Genomic DNA, 15,761 nt, shown 5'->3' with positions numbered 1-15,761 from the left:
ATTCTGGACACGGTTCAGAAAAAGGTTTTTCTCCCGGAGGAAAAAGCCAAGGAGTTATCCGAGCTTGTCAGGAACCTACTAAAACCAGGAAAGGTGTCTGTACATCAATGCACAAGAGTCCTGGGAAAAATGGTGGCTTCTTACGAAGCAATTCCATTCGGCAGATTCCATGCACGAATTTTCCAGAGGGATCTGTTGGACAAATGGTCAGGGTCGCATCTTCAGATGCACCAGCGGATAACCCTGTCTCCAAGGACAAGGGTATCTCTTCTGTGGTGGTTGCAGAGTGCTCATCTATTGGAGGGCCGCAGATTCGGCATACAGGATTGGATCCTGGTGACCACGGACGCCAGCCTGAGAGGCTGGGGAGCAGTCACACAAGGAAGAAACTTCCAGGGAGTGTGGACGAGCCTGGAAACGTCTCTTCACATAAACATTCTGGAACTAAGAGCAATCTACAATGCTCTAAGCCAGGCAGAACCTCTGCTTCAAGGAAAACCGGTGTTGATCCAGTCGGACAACATCACGGCAGTCGCCCATGTAAACAGACAGGGCGGCACAAGAAGCAGGAGTGCAATGGCAGAAGCTGCAAGGATTCTTCGCTGGGCAGAGAATCATGTGATAGCACTGTCAGCAGTGTTCATCCCGGGAGTGGACAACTGGGAAGCAGACTTCCTCAGCAGACACGACCTTCACCCGGGAGAGTGGGGACTTCATCCGGAAGTCTTCCACATGCTGGTAACCCGTTGGGAAAGACCAATGGTGGACATGATGGCGTCTCGCCTCAACAAAAAACTGGACAGGTATTGCGCCAGGTCAAGAGATCCGCAGGCAATAGCTGTGGACGCGCTGGTAACGCCTTGGGTGTACCAGTCGGTGTATGTGTTTCCTCCTCTGCCTCTCATACCAAAAGTATTGAGAATTATACGGCAAAGAGGCGTAAGAACGATACTAGTGGTTCCGGATTGGCCAAGAAGGACTTGGTACCCGGAACTTCAAGAGATGATCACGGAAGATCCGTGGCCTCTACCTCTAAGGAGGGACTAGCTTCAGCAGGGTCCCTGTCTGTTTCAAGACTTACCGCGGCTGCGTTTGACGGCATGGCGGTTGAACGCCGGATCCTAAAGGAAAAAGGCATGCCGGAAGAAGTCATTCCTACTTTGATTAAAGCAAGGAAGGAAGTAACCGTGCAACACTATCACCGCATTTGGCGAAGATATGTTGCGTGGTGCGAGGATCGGAGTGCTCCGACGGAGGAATTTCAACTGGGTCGATTCCTACATTTCCTGCAATCAGGATTGTCTATGGGTCTCAAATTGGGATCTATTAAGGTTCAAATTTCGGCCCTGTCGATTTTCTTTCAAAAAGAATTGGCTTCAGTTCCTGAAGTCCAGACTTTTGTTAAGGGAGTGCTGCATATACAGCCTCCTGTGGTGCCTCCAGTGGCACCGTGGGATCTCAATGTGGTTTTGGAATTTCTAAAATCTCATTGGTTTGAACCACTAAAAAAGGTGGATTTAAAATATCTCACATGGAAAGTGACCATGTTACTAGCCCTGGCTTCGGCCAGGAGAGTGTCAGAACTGGCAGCTTTATCTTACAAAAGCCCATATCTGATTTTCCATTCGGACAGGGCAGAACTGCGGACTCGTCCGCATTTTCTCCCTAAGGTGGTGTCAGCATTTCATCTGAACCAGCCTATTGTAGTGCCTGCGGCTACAAGTGACTTGGAGGACTCCAAGTTACTGGACGTTGTCAGAGCATTAAAAATATATATTGCAAGGACAGCTGGAGTCAGAAAATCTGACTCGTTGTTTATATTGTATGCACCCAACAAGATGGGTGCTCCTGCGTCTAAGCAGACGATTGCTCGTTGGATCTGTAGCACAATCCAACTTGCACATTCTGTGGCAGGCCTGCCACAGCCTAAATCTGTAAAGGCCCACTCCACAAGGAAGGTGGGCTCATCTTGGGCGGCTGCCCGAGGGGTCTCGGCATTACAACTTTGCCGAGCAGCTACGTGGTCAGGGGAGAACACGTTTGTAAAATTTTACAAATTTGATACTCTGGCTAAGGAGGACCTGGAGTTCTCTCATTCGGTGCTGCAGAGTCATCCGCACTCTCCCGCCCGTTTGGGAGCTTTGGTATAATCCCCATGGTCCTTTCAGGAACCCCAGCATCCACTAGGACGATAGAGAAAATAAGAATTTACTTACCGATAATTCTATTTCTCGGAGTCCGTAGTGGATGCTGGGCGCCCATCCCAAGTGCGGATTATCTGCAATAATTGTACATAGTTATTGTTAACTAATTCGGGTTATTGTTTAGGAAGCCATCTTTCAGAGGCTCCTCTGTTATCATACTGTTAACTGGGTTTGATCACAAGTTGTACGGTGTGATTGGTGTGGCTGGTATGAGTCTTACCCGGGATTCAAAATTCCTCCCTTATTGTGTACGCTCGTCCGGGCACAGTACCTAACTGGCTTGGAGGAGGGTCATAGGGGGAGGAGCCAGTGCACACCACCTGATCGGAAAGCTTTACTTTTGTGCCCTGTCTCCTGCGGAGCCGCTATTCCCCATGGTCCTTTCAGGAACCCCAGCATCCACTACGGACTCCGAGAAATAGAATTATCGGTAAGTAAATTCTTATTTTCTATTTATTTGCTGTGTCAGAAAACATTCAAAATATGGAGAGCAAAAGTAAAAAAAAAAAAACCATAAGACAAATCTCAATTATATAATCAATTCAGCAAGTTGTACCATCTGTAAATGTTCAAAAACTAACAAACCTGTAAAGAAACCAAAATAAATCCTATTGAGAACACCCAGCTATAAACTGCCTATAGTCTCGAGTCTGCGAGTTCACGAACATGGGGGGTCATTCCGACCTGTTCGCACGCTGCCGTTTTTCGCATCGATCAGGTCACTACTGCGCATGCATATGCATCGCAATGCGCAGGCACGTCGTACGGGTACAAAGCGAATCGTTGCTGAGCGATGGATTTTTACAAAGAATCCATTCGCACAGCCGATCGCAAGGAGATTGACAGGAAGAGGGCGTTTATGGGTGTCAACTGACTGTTTTCTGGGCGTTTTTGGGAAAACACAGGCGTGTCCAAGCGTTTGCAGGGCGGGTGTCTGACGTCAATTCTGGGACCAGACAGGCTGAAGAGATCGCAAGGGCTGAGTAAGTTCAGACCTACTCAGAAACTGCACAAAATGTTTTTGCTGCGCTCGGCTGCACAGGCATTCGCACACTTGCAAAGCGAAAATACACTCCCCTATAGGCGGTGACTATCTGATCGCAGCGCTGCAAAAAGTAGCTAGCGAGTGATCAACTCGGAATGACCCCCATAGAGCATTCCTCCCTGACACAACATATGCAATAAAGATGTCTTAAAATACACTGCTCAAAAAAATAAAGGGAACACTAAAATAACACATCCTAGATCTGAATGAATGAAATATTCTTATTAAATACTTTGTTCTTTACATAGTTGAATGTGCTGACAACAAAATCACACAAAAATTATCAATGGAAATAAAATTTATTAACCCATGGAGGTCTGGATTTGGAGTCACCCTCAAAATTAAAGTGGAAAAACACACTACAGGCTGATCCAACTTTGATGTCCTTAAAACAAGTCAGAATGAGGCTCAGTAGTGTCTGTGGCCTCCTCGTGGCTGTATGACCTCCCTACAACGCCTGGGCATGCTCCTGATGAGGTGGCGTATGGTCTCCTGAGGGATCTCCTCCCAGACCTGGACTAAAGCATCCGCCAACTCCTGGACAGTCTGTGGTGCAACGTGACATCGGTGGATGGAGCGAGACATGATGTCCCAGATGTGCTCAATTGGATTCAGGTCTGGGGAACGGGCGGGCCAGTCCATAGCATCAATGCCTTCGTCTTGCAGGAACTGCTGACACATTCCAGCCACATGAGGTCTAGCATTGTCTTGCATTAGGAGGAACCCAGGGCCAACCGCACCAGCATATGGTCTCACAAGGGGTCTGAGGATCTCATCTCGGTACCTAATGGCAGTCAGGCTACATCTGGCGAGCACATGGAGGGCTGTGCGGCCCCCCAAAGGAATGCCACCCCACACCATTACTGACCCACTGCCAAACCGGTCATGCTGGAGGATGTTGCAGGCAGCAGAACGTTCTCCTTGGCGTCTCCAGACTCTGTCACGTCTGTCACATGTGCTCAGTGAGAACCTGCTTTCATCTGTGAAGAGCACAGGGCACCAGTGGCGAATTTGCCAATCTTGGTGTTCTCTGGCAAATGCCCAACGTCCTGCATGGTGTTGGGCTGTAAGGATGTCGGGCCCTCATACCACCCTCATGGAGTCTGTTTCTGATCGTTTGAGTAGACAAATGCACATTTGTGGCTTGCTGGAGGTCATTTTGCAGGGCTCTGGCAGTGCTCCTCCTGTTCCTCCTTGCACAAAGGCGGAGGTAGCGGTCCTGCTGCTGGGTTGTTGCCCTCCTACGGCCTCCTCCACGTCTCCTGATGTACTGGCCTGTCTCCTGGTAGCGCCTCCATGCTCTGGACACTACGCTGACAGACACAGCAAACCTTCTTGCCACAGCTCGCATTGATGTGCCATCCTGGATGAGCTGCACTACCTGAGCCACTTGTGTGGGTTGTAGGGAGGTCATACAGGCACGTGGAGGCCACACACACTACTGAGCCTCATTTTGACTTGTTTTAAGGACGTTACATCAAAGTTGGATCAGCCTGTAGTGTGTTTTTCCACTTTAATTTTGAGGGTGACTCCAAATCCAGACCTCCATGGGTTAATAAATTTGATTTCCATTGATCATTTTTGTGTGATTTTGTTGTCAGCACATTCAACTATGTAAAGTACAAAGTATTTAATAAGAATATTTCATTCATTCAGATCTAGGATGTGTTATTTTAGTGTTCCCTTTATTTTTTTGAGCAGTGTATTTGAAAAGAGCTGGTTGGCTGTTGTTAAATGATGAAGGTGTATGACCAGTGGATTGCGGGAGAACTGCTAGATGGAGAAGCTTTTAACAATATATCGGGTGCCATAATTCAAATGGGATCCGGTCTCTAGGTCGACAGTAACTAGGTCGACACTATCTAGGTCGACCACTATTGGTCGACAGTAACTAGGTTGACAGTGTTTCTAGGTCAACAGGGTCTCTAGGTCAGCATGTTCTAGGTCGATAGGTCAAAGGGTCAACATGAGTATTGTCGACCTAGTTATTATCTACCTTCCATACCACACCCAATCAAATATGTTTGGGAACCACTGCTATAGACAATGTAAATCTTTCAGTATTTCCATGTCCTGTGACCTCTTAAATCAAACTTTGTGCATTTAAGTGATACGTTTTAGACTTAGTAAATGTAAACCTAAAGTATGCACTGTTTCTGTATATAAAGAGAGGACAGTCCATAACCTCGTTAGTGAGTTTGCAATCTGCCAAATTGCCATGTCACATTAGAAGAACATGATATAAAAGTTTCAACAGCTGTAAATTACTTGGCATCTACTGAAAAGCAAATATATTTCAAATTGTGATAGCCTGATGTCTGCAGACTGCATGCCTGATTGCACAAATACTATTACTTCATTTTATTGCAGAGCGTGGAAAAGGGCTAATGGGAAATTTTGTCATTTTCATGAAGCAACCAAAGAAGGGTGTAATATTTGTTATAGACTAACTGGAACTAGCACAGGAGACATGTCAGTCCTTTTGCTTCAGTGGACATTATTTTACACAGCATGTACAGTATAAGAGTATCAATTTGCAGCATGGGAAAGTGTAAAACAAAATAATCCACAAATGATACTGTATATGAGCTTGAAATACTTATACAAAATATTATAAGGTCTGGAGTTTCTTAGTGGACAATGGGCCTTTTTCAGGTCCCGACAGACCTGTGGTGCATAGCGCAGAGCAGTGATGTTTGGAACTTTGCGCATGCACAGGACAGACATACAGGTCTGCAATGTCGGATGCAAGGCAGCATCAGACTGTCAGTGATTGGCAGTCTGTTGCTGTTTGGGGGCGGCGAAGGTTGGATTCAGGCTGCTGGGGGAGGGTTAGGCACTAAGAAGGGGGGTTAGGCACTAAGCAAAGAGGGTTAGGGTTAGGCTGCGTGGAGTGAAGGTTAGGCACCACTGGTGAGGGTTAGGCTGCGGGGAGTGATGGTTAGCAGTTAGGCACCACCGGGGAGGGTTAGGGTTAGGCTGCGGGGAGTGAAGGTTAGGGTTAGGCTGCGGGGAGTGAAGGTTAGGGTTAGGCACCATCGGGGAGGGTTAGGTTGTGGGGAGTGACGGTTAGGGTAAGGCACCACCAGGGAGGGTTAGGGTTAGGCTGCGGGGAGTGATGGTTAGCGGTTAGGCACCACCGGGGAGGGTTAGGGTTAGGCTGTGAGGGGGGCGGGGGGCAGGCATGTTACAGTGTAATTTTAGTGGCACTATACAAAACCTGACTTTTATATAATACACATACTTGCTCTCAGGTCAATGTAAAGTCAAACTTCAAAGTGTATTGATGTGATACCCGAGGCTGGGGGGATTTAATTTAGCCTATGTACACTGAGCTCAATGTATGCGGATTTAGATTTATATAAAAATATATAGATATATCTGTATAGGTAACACAAAATGCCTTCCCCCTGGGACTGTTATTAGTATAAAGTAAAGAGGAATGGAAGCGTGGGGACCCTGGAGGCGACAGGGCTTAGCAGGACAGACCCCACACACAGCTGGCAGGAGTTATAGCACGCGCGGCTGGCGGGAGAGATACGGGAACTCTGGAGAAGAAGAATAAAAGGAGAGCTCGAGCGGGCGGTTGGTGTCGTCGTTGCTGAGAGGAGACGGGAAGGGACGGCGCTGCAGGACTGAGAGAAAGACGACGAGTCGTGAGCTGTAAGTACAGCAAAGTACGTACCGGAGGAGCGGCAGAAGGTGATAGCCTGGACGGCTAGATTACCCGGCGGGTCCTCGGACGGTGCAACCTCAGGACGGAGGACAGAAGGAGGAGGCGGCTTCCACGTATTGACGGGAGAGGGGACGGGCCGGAGAGACGCGGCCATTCAGCACTGCAGACAGGCGGGGAGAACTGATAGTCCCTCCCTTAGCAACCAAGCGTGGTCACCGATAAACAAAGGTACTTAGTCAATGTACTGTTACACTACATCACTGCCCAAGCAGGGAACCACCAGGCAGTTTAGTACAGCGTCAGGCAGATAGAGAGCCTGTCAGAAAGACCTCTCATATATCGGAGCCAGAATTAATCCAGAATTACCAGAGACAGTACCCTGTTTGACTACTCCCCTTCCCAGAATAACTATTGTCTCAATACAACTAGCCGCCCCTCACGAGACTGTAAAAGCCAGACTGTAAAAGAGTCCCACTCCTCCCTCAGCCATTACACGGAACCATTAACGGATTGATATCCTCATGGCTAAACCCAGCATAATGTGTATAAAATCCGCCACAGGAGAGGTTTAATAAAGGAGCAGATTGATCACGGGTTATTAAAAGTAGTTTGTTGGGTGCCCGACTACCACTGGAAAGTGCCCTGAACCCAGTTTGATTCTCCTCCTCTATACGGTGGATGAACCACAGACACGAGTCTGGAATATATAGCAGACAGCTCGCTGGAAAAAGGATAATCGTACGTGATAGCAGCCCTACCGTCAGACTACCTGTTCAACCGCTCTTTTAAGGAGTATTGATTTTATCTCTCAGCTAGCATCTCCTAATGGGACAGATCTACTCCCGGAATATCTAAAGTCAGTAATAGCTATCCCTATAACTCTTGTATGTGCACCAACGTACGAATATTCAGCTGAACAAAGGACTGTTAGAACTGGGGTGTAATTAAAACTGAAGGGATTTCGGTGTACTGTAATTGCCCAGGGGATATACTGGGATTAGAGTTAACATCCAGAATGATATGTTGTTGTCTGAAGTTACTATAAAGTGATACTGTTCTTAGAGTTAACGTTATATGGAATGTTATTTCTTGTCTGAAATTGCTACAAAGTATAATATACTAACCCCTATTGATGTGACGAAACCGATTGTGCTAACATCCTCTGCATATCGTACAATCCAGAATAATAAAACTATTTATTGCATGTGATTAGTCACCTGTCCATAGATTTTTAGTAGATGGTTTCCGAGCTGTCACATCCCTCATCACAATAGCCGTTGTAGAGACCTACGGAGAAAACAGAACAAAACAAGGTAAATTATACCACAGATCCACACTTACCTGATACTTATGTTCAGACATAACGTTTATGTGGTACTACGCTAGTGTATTACAATAAGAAAATTGTTTGGCGTCACGAACAGGATACACAACTCAAATCGGGGAAGAAAAAAAAAAAAAAATTTTTTTTATAAAAGTTATTATGTCCAAAACACCAGCTCAGTCAACCGGAGCTTCAACCGGAGATCAAAGTAGAGAAGCCAACCCCGAAACTCCTAGTATGACCACCATCAACCCTATCACCCTACCCTATTATTTCGGGGCCCCCTGGCTTCCCACCTATCATGGGGACCGACACCAAGCTGAAGGGAATACCCTTACGGAATTCAAGAACAAGATGAAGTCCATGTTCCGACTGTATCCATTAAATGAACAACAGAAAGTCGAGATCCTTATTGGACAACTGAAAGGGTCGGCACATCGAGAGGTACTTTCCTGGCCCAACGAAGAAAGGAAAAATATCGAACAAATCCTACAAAGACTTGCCACTACGTTCGAACTTCACACTATTTCGGAATTAAAGATGAAATTTTACGCCAGGAAACAGCGGATGGGGGAAACACTAAGGGATTATGCCCTTAGTCTGCAAGAGGCCTTAAAGGCCATCAGAACCGTGGATGAAAGTGAAATTGAAAATGGGGATGAGGCTCTGGTCGCTCAGTTAATAGAGGGGGCTAGTAGAGAGAGTGTAAGGGCTCAATTAAGACTATTGAGAATGCAGAAGCCCGAACAGTCATTTTTGGATTTTAAAGAGGCCGCAATTAAGGTGGTAGGAAAAGAGCCTAGCCACGACATTGAATACCCAGAAATGCCGGGTTATCAGGAAAGATTGACAGCTAATGACGAAGCCCATGGCACTACAGTTAGGAGTAAGAGAGCAGTAGACACCATCGGTCAAAGCTTACAGGCTCCCACAGTGGATCCAATACGAGCTCTGAAAAATCAGATGGAGGAGCTAGCAGTAGGAATGGCGGAAATGTGCAAAGAAGTACAGAACTTGTCCAGACAACACGGAAACCGCTCCAATGACCATAGGTGGCCGCGGGAACGAAGAAGGGTGCGAAATGATTGGTGGACCCCACCCTCGGCCGGTGGACGAAGGAGCACCGATCAGTTCGACCCACAAGGCCGCCCAATTTGTCGACGATGTCTACAACCCGGTCATATAGAACGGAACTGCGAGCAGGGGGAGGAGGCTTTAAACTCCAATACCCCGAGGTTGGGGACCGAGCCTCGGGGGGAGATGCCGCAATAGGCTCGAGGTCTGAGGCCTGGTGGTCTCAATATGTGGGACAATGCCCCCATATTCCTATCTCTATTAATGGAGTGGAAATTATGGCAATGGTGGATACAGGATCCCAGATTACCACCATTCAACATGCAACATTCATTCAGCATTGGGGTAAACAACAAATAGTAATGCCCCCTCCTTCCTGGTTACAACTCATCGCTAGTAATGGATCCAGTATCTCCTGTGTAGGATATTGGGAAGCCAGTGTCCAAATCGGAGATAAAGAAATGCCTCGTCAAGGGTGTCTGATTACGAATACAAGTGATCCCCATGCCATTCCTATGATTTTAGGCATGAATATTCTACGAAATTGCCCGGAAGAACTCATGGCGATACTGAAACGGGTGTTGGAGGAAAGACCGGGGAAGGAACGATCTATGCTACAAAAAACTATTAAGACGTTACAAAGTCAACAAGCTTTTATACATTGTGATGGCTCGGTAGGAAAAGTAAAAATTACCGATAGCAAGCCCATCAAGATATTTCCCAATACAGAAGTGATCGTGTGGGGCAAGGCTCCCGGGGGACCGGGAGGGAAGAGTTATGAAGCCATGGTGGAGCCTTGTGAGAAGAATGAGGAGGATGGTATTGTAGTTGCACACTGCCTAGTACATAGTCAAAACGGAAGGGTGCCGGTGAGAATACTAAACCCACATAATCATATAGTGAGATTATCCCGCCAAAGACCTATTGCTAATTTAAAATGGATTACTTTTCAAGACATCATCCAGGCTCAAACAAAAGTTTCATCACCAGCGGAAGACGGTCGTAAAGAGAAGGGAGAAAGATTAACCGAATGGTGGAGAGAAATCCACATTGGAGACGAAAATACTCCGACTGAACACAAAGAAGGCGCGTTACAAGTAGTCAAGGAGAATTGCCCGACCTTTAGTCAAGGTCCATTAGATTTCGGAACAGTAACTACAGTGAAACATCGCATTATCACAGGAAATGCGATCCCTATTAGAGAGAAACATCGTCCGTTAGCGCCGGCCCTTTATCAACCAGTTCGGAAAATGTTGGAAGAAATGAAAGCGACCGGAGTAATTCAGGAAAGTCACAGCCCCTGGGCTGCACCAATGGTGCTAGTCAAAAAGAAGAACGGGCAGTTGCGGTTCTGTGTGGATTACAGAAAACTGAACCAAGTCACCCATAGGGATGCGTACCCACTCCCTAGAATTGAAGAGTCATTGGCCGCTTTGAAGTCCGCTAAGTATTTTTCCACTCTCGACCTAACCAGTGGTTACTGGCAAATATTGATGGACCCCGAAGATCAAGAAAAGACAGCATTCACTACCCCCATGGGATTACATGAGTTCCGACGAATGCCCTTTGGACTGTGTAACGCTCCCGCCACTTTCCAAAGAATGATGGAGCATTGTCTAGGGAATAGAAATTTTGAGATGATCTTACTGTATCTGGACGATATAATCATTTTTTCTAAGTCATATGCAGAACATCTGCAACATCTCAACGAAATTCTAAAACAACTAGCCCAATATGGACTGAAAGTGAATCCCGCTAAATGCCATTTACTAAAACCTCAAGTTAACTACTTAGGCCATCTGGTTAGTGCTGAGGGAATAGCTCCGGATCCAGAAAAAATTTGAGTAGTACAAGAATGGCCGGCACCACAGACTGTCAAAGATGTACGAAAGTTTTTAGGCTTTGTGGGGTACTATAGACGCTTTGTGAAAAATTTTGCGAAAATAGCCGCTCCACTTCACGAACTGCTACGGGATGTGCCGCAGGGGACGCAAAGTCGACGACTGCCAATTGTTTGGACTCCCCGACAACAAACAGCGTTTGATTATCTTAGACGAGTTTTAACACAAGCACCCCTCCTGGCATATCCCGATTACAGTAAACCCTTTATTTTACAAACGGATGCGAGTCAACAAGGACTGGGTGCCGTATTAGCACAATTACAAGACGGCAAAGAGAAAGTAATTGCCTATGCCAGCCGAGGGTTACGAAAAACTGAACGTAACGACACTAATTATAGTGCGTTCAAGTTAGAATTTCTAGCGTTGGTCTGGGCTATTACAGAAAAATTTCGGGATTATCTTGCTGCCACGCCGTTCGTGGCATACACCGATTGCAATCCCCTAGCACATTTGACTACTGCTAAGATGGGAGCCCTAGAACAGCGGTGGTGTGCTCGCCTATCGAATTATCAGTTTACCATCCAATATCGGCCAGGACACCACAATAACAATGCGGATGCACTGTCGCGACTTCCTGATAAAGGGGAGAGGGAAGTGGAAGACCAATGGGAGTCCGTGGAATTACCCCCTTTTCAAAACAACCGGTCATCCGCAATCCAGCATAACTGTATCTCCAAAAAGCAGAGAAAGGAAGTTGAAAACCCTATAACCGGAAAAGAATGGAGCCAATGGCAAGGGTGGCAAGTCGAATACCCACCTTTCAGGCAACTAAAGGAACTAATACAACAAAACAAAAGCCTATCAAGGTCTGAAAGACAGGCAGCTCCACCCGAAGTAGTGAAACTCTGGAGACAAAGAGAGCGGTTGGAGGTTAGACATGATGTTCTAGTCCGGAAAAGCATTAATCCAAAAACTCACCTAGACAACATTCAGATACTAGTTCCCTCAACCAAAGCATCGACGTTGTTAAAGGCCTATCATGATCAATCCGGACATTTCGGTCACAAAAAGACAGAGGCAAACTTGAGACAACGATTCTATTGGATAGGGTTAAGACAAACGGTAGAGGAATGGTGTAAAAATTGTTCAGAATGCAATCTCCGAAGAATCCCTCTAACTACCGAAAAAGCTCCGCTACATCCAATTGTTAGCCATCAACCGTTAGAATTGGTTACGATTGACCACCTAAAATTAGAAAAGTGCAGGTTAGGATACGAATATGCTATTATGATCGTCGACCATTATACTAAATTTGCAGTAGCCTTACCAGTAAAAGATCTGACTGCAAAAACAACAGCGGAAATCTTTTGGAGAGCCTTTGTACGGCCCTATGGGTTTCCCGAAAAGATCTTGACGGATCAAGGACCGGCTTTTATGTCAAACTTGTTTCAAGAACTGTGTCTCTTGTATAAGTGTAAAAAACTAAAAACGACGGCGTATCACCCACAATGCAACGGACTGTGTGAGAGGACCAATCAAACGCTCATACAAATGTTACGGGCCCTTCCTGCACGGCAACGAGATGAATGGCCCCTATTATTGACTGAATTGATGTTTATCTACAATAATACGGTACATAGTTCTACGGGCTTTACGCCCTACTATTTACTGTTTGGAAGACAAGGGAAGTTACCCGTAGATGTCCAGTTGGATCTAGAGATGGTTGCTGAGCCGTTCCTGGAGACCAACTGGGTGGCAGAACATCAACGTCGTATGAAAGTCGTACACGAACTGGTAGCCCACCAAAGAGAAATCGTCCAAGGACGACAAGAAAGGAATTACAACATAAAAGCACATGCCGAACCTTTACCCATTGGCTGTAGAGTACTCAAACGGAAAAATCAGCGACAAAGTAAATTAGACTTCCAATGGGAACCTATTCCATATCGAGTAGTGGAGGTGCCCAACCCCGAAATTTCAGTATACCGGATCATCAGAGAAGATGGAACGCAGTCGAAACTAGTTCATAGGGATCAACTAAAATTGTATTTCAAAGACCCAGGAACCGAGGATAAGAGCACCTGCTATCCGGAGAGCAAGTCAATAAAACCAAGCACAAGCATGGAATCCTACACAGATGTTCTGCTGAATGTATGTTGGCCCACATGGGGATTAGTCTTGACTCCAGCTGCTTCCGAGATAACAGAAATTGCAGAAGAAGAAAATACTAACTCTGAAATTCCGGAAATACCTTTAGTAAGGCGTTCTGAAAGAAGTACTAAGGGAAAGTTACCACTTAGATATCAATTGTAAAGTACTTTAGTTAAATTACGTTGGCCCGAAATTAGTTGTACCTTCAAGTTAAAGATCGACTGTAAATGTGAAAATCCAATGCCTTTAATAGAACCATAGATATAAGGTGTGATTGGGTAATAAGATGTGTGATTATCAATTCAAGGGGAAGAAAGGTGATGGAACCTATCCCCAGGTTGCCGATGCGTAAGGATACGCATCCAATTGCCGGGGAGGTATGTGATACCCGAGGCTGGGGGGATTTAATTTAGCCTATGTACACTGAGCTCAATGTATGCGGATTTAGATTTATATAAAAATATATAGATATATCTGTATAGGTAACACAAAATGCCTTCCCCCTGGGACTGTTATTAGTATAAAGTAAAGAGGAATGGAAGCGTGGGGACCCTGGAGGCGACAGGGCTTAGCAGGACAGACCCCACACACAGCTGGCAGGAGTTATAGCACGCGCGGCTGGCGGGAGAGATACGGGAACTCTGGAGAAGAAGAATAAAAGGAGAGCTCGAGCGGGCGGTTGGTGTCGTCGTTGCTGAGAGGAGACGGGAAGGGACGGCGCTGCAGGACTGAGAGAAAGACGACGAGTCGTGAGCTGTAAGTACAGCAAAGTACGTACCGGAGGAGCGGCAGAAGGTGATAGCCTGGACGGCTAGATTACCCGGCGGGTCCTCGGACGGTGCAACCTCAGGACGGAGGACAGAAGGAGGAGGCGGCTTCCACGTATTGACGGGAGAGGGGACGGGCCGGAGAGACGCGGCCATTCAGCACTGCAGACAGGCGGGGAGAACTGATAGTCCCTCCCTTAGCAACCAAGCGTGGTCACCGATAAACAAAGGTACTTAGTCAATGTACTGTTACACTACATCACTGCCCAAGCAGGGAACCACCAGGCAGTTTAGTACAGCGTCAGGCAGATAGAGAGCCTGTCAGAAAGACCTCTCATATATCGGAGCCAGAATTAATCCAGAATTACCAGAGACAGTACCCTGTTTGACTACTCCCCTTCCCAGAATAACTATTGTCTCAATACAACTAGCCGCCCCTCACGAGACTGTAAAAGCCAGACTGTAAAAGAGTCCCACTCCTCCCTCAGCCATTACACGGAACCATTAACGGATTGATATCCTCATGGCTAAACCCAGCATAATGTGTATAAAATCCGCCACAGGAGAGGTTTAATAAAGGAGCAGATTGATCACGGGTTATTAAAAGTAGTTTGTTGGGTGCCCGACTACCACTGGAAAGTGCCCTGAACCCAGTTTGATTCTCCTCCTCTATACGGTGGATGAACCACAGACACGAGTCTGGAATATATAGCAGACAGCTCGCTGGAAAAAGGATAATCGTACGTGATAGCAGCCCTACCGTCAGACTACCTGTTCAACCGCTCTTTTAAGGAGTATTGATTTTATCTCTCAGCTAGCATCTCCTAATGGGACAGATCTACTCCCGGAATATCTAAAGTCAGTAATAGCTATCCCTATAACTCTTGTATGTGCACCAACGTACGAATATTCAGCTGAACAAAGGACTGTTAGAACTGGGGTGTAATTAAAACTGAAGGGATTTCGGTGTACTGTAATTGCCCAGGGGATATACTGGGATTAGAGTTAACATTATCCAGAATGATATGTTGTTGTCTGAAGTTACTATAAAGTGATACTGTTCTTAGAGTTAACGTTATATGGAATGTTATTTCTTGTCTGAAATTGCTACAAAGTATAATATACTAACCCCTATTGATGTGACGAAACCGATTGTGCTAACATCCTCTGCATATCGTACAATCCAGAATAATAAAACTATTTATTGCATGTGATTAGTCACCTGTCCATAGATTTTTAGTAGATGGTTTCCGAGCTGTCACATCCCTCATCACAATAGCCGTTGTAGAGACCTACGGAGAAAACAGAACAAAACAAGGTAAATTATACCACAGATCCACACTTACCTGATACTTATGTTCAGACATAACGTTTATGTGGTACTACGCTAGTGTATTACATTGAGATCATTTTATCACCATACAGGACCACTGGGTAATTCCAAACTCAGCCTTCTGCAGTGTCACATTACCTTACAGTTTTGCTATTTTAGTTGAAGTCTGCAAATTGTTGGTGTTAAATAGTAAGTTACAGAAAATTATACTAATTCATCAAACTAATGCAGATGTATCATGACCGACTCGCATTTATTTATGTCAGTTTATTCGGTGCTCTATATTCATTTCCATACTGTGAACCAAGATGAACCAGATATGTATCCGTACCTAGGTTTCTGCATA

The sequence above is a fragment of the Pseudophryne corroboree genome, chromosome 3 (assembly GCF_028390025.1).
Source record: "Pseudophryne corroboree isolate aPseCor3 chromosome 3, aPseCor3.hap2, whole genome shotgun sequence".
NCBI classification, from domain to species: Eukaryota; Metazoa; Chordata; class Amphibia; order Anura; family Myobatrachidae; genus Pseudophryne; species Pseudophryne corroboree.
Note: the sequence above shows the minus strand (reverse complement) of the source record.